We start from the raw sequence: 2259 nt of genomic DNA, 5'->3' as shown, positions 1-2259 counted from the left end.
GCCTTTTGGCCTGACCTGGTTTCTTGGCCTGGCCTTTTGGCCTGGTCTTGTCTTTTGGACTGGCCTTTCGTGGTGGCTTGGCTTTTTGGCCTGGCCTGGCCTTTTGGCCTGAGCTTGCTTTTTGGCCTGGCTGGGTCTTTTGGCCAGGCCTTTCCTTTTGTCCTGGCCTTTTGTCCTTGGCTGGCCTTTTGGCCTGGACTGGCCTCGCCTTGCCTTTTGGCCTGGCGTTTTGGCCCTGCCTGACCTTTTGGCCTGAACTTTTGGCCTGGCCTGGCCTCTTGGCCTGTCCTTTTGGCCTGGGCTGGCCTTTTGGCCTCACCTGGCCTTGCCTTGCCTTTTGGCCTGACCTGGTCTTTTGGCCTGGTCTTTTGGACTGGTCTTGTCTTTTGGACTGGCCTTTTGTGGTGGCCTGGCTTTTTGGCCTGGCCTGGCCTTTTGGCCTGAGCTTGCTTTTTGGCCTGCCTGGGTCTTTTGGCCAGGCCTTTCCTTTTGGCCTGGCCTTTTGTCCTGTCCTGGCCTTTTGTCCTGGCCTTTTGGCCTTGGCTGGCCTTTTGGCCTGGCCTGGTCTCGCCTTGCCTTTTGGCCTGGTGTTTTGGCCCTGCCTGACCTTTTGGCCTGGACTTTTGGCCTGGCCTGGCCTCTTGGCCTGTCCTTTTGGCCTGGGCTGGCCTGTTGGCCTCACCTGGCCTTGCCTTGCCTTTTGGCCTGACCTGGTTTTTTGGCCTGGCCTTTTGGCCTGGTCTTGTCTTTTGTACTGGCCTTTTCTGGTGGCCTGGCTTTTTGGCCTGGCCTGGCCTTTTGGCCTGAGCTTGCTTTTTGGCCTGGCTGGGTCCTTTGGCCAGGCCTTTCCTTTTGGCCTGGCCTTTTGTCTTGTCCTGGCCTTTTGTCCTGGCCTTTTGTCCTGGCCTGGCCTTTTGTCCTGGCCTGTCCTTTTGGCCTGTCCTGGCCTCACTGTGCATTTTGGTTTGGGCTTTTTGGCCTGATCATTTGGCCTGGTCTGGCCTCTTGGCCTGGCCTTTTGACCTGGACAAGACATTTATCCTGGCCTCACCTTTCAGTCTGGCTTTTTGGCTTGACCTGTGCTTTTGCCCTGGACTGGCCTTGCCTTTGGGCCTGGCCTTTTGGCTTGACCTGTACTTTTGGCCTGGCCTGAGCTTTTGGCTTGTCCTTTTGGCCTGGACTGGCCTTTTGGCCTTGCTTTTGGCCTGGCCTTTTGTCCTGGCCTGACCTTTTGCCCTGGTCTTGCCTTTTGGCCTGATATGGCCTGGCCTTGCCTTTTGGCCTGGGTTGATTTTTTGGCCTAGCTTTTGGCCCTGGCCTGGACTTTTGTCCTACCTTTTTGTCCTGGTCTGTCCTTTTGGCCTTGCCTGGCCTCACCATGGCTTTTGGCCTGGGCTTTTGGCCTGGCCTGGCCTTTTAGCTGGCCTTTTGACCTGGACAGGACATTTGGCCTGGCCTCACCTTTTGGCCTGGCCTGTACTTTTGGCCTGTATTTTTGTCCTGGCCTGGCCTTTTGGTCTGGCCTGGCCTCCCCTTTCTTTAGGCCTGGCCTTTTGGCCTGGCCTTGCTTTTTGGCCTCGCCTTTGGACAGCCCTTGCCTTTTAGCCTGGCTTTTTGGCCTGCCCTTACCTTTTGGCCTAGCCTGGCCTTACCTTTTGTCTATATTTTCTGAAAGTAAATAATGTTGACTGCATCTAACATTAAGAAAGTTTCAAAAAAAAAGAAAGGTACCCTTCTATATATGTTCCTATAAACAAAATCAAAAGTCAACATCTCATGTGGCCAGGACTAAGCAAACTATGAGATAGGTCAGTAATTCCCTTCATGCTTAAAATGCATGCTTATGTCATGCTTGATCGAGAAACTGTAAAGCAGTACTTTTCTTTCTGTGGCCACATAAACAGTTTCCCATGTAAGACTAAATGGACAATAAATATATTTAAATAGCAGAGACAATGGAGGAAAATGGAAATAAGACGTTTTCCAAAAGCAAATTTGCAATAAAATACATTTAAAACGTGTCTTTAAATGCCTATACAAACATATGGATTTGGAGGGAGTCATTTGTTTTTTGAAGCTGGACCCTGATTACTTCCCAACATGTCAACTTTGTAGTTCAGATATTATTGAGTGAAGGCCAGGTTTAAGGCAACGGACAGTTTAAGATTGGGAATAAGATCATAACTGGAAATGGCAGTGTTTTTCTTGCTCTCCCTTACAATAGATCATAGATGATTTATAATAACATCAGAGGCCAAC

This window comes from Saimiri boliviensis, chromosome 11 (genome assembly GCF_048565385.1).
Source record: "Saimiri boliviensis isolate mSaiBol1 chromosome 11, mSaiBol1.pri, whole genome shotgun sequence".
NCBI lineage: Eukaryota > Metazoa > Chordata > Mammalia > Primates > Cebidae > Saimiri > Saimiri boliviensis.
This window is presented reverse-complemented; position numbering follows the sequence as displayed.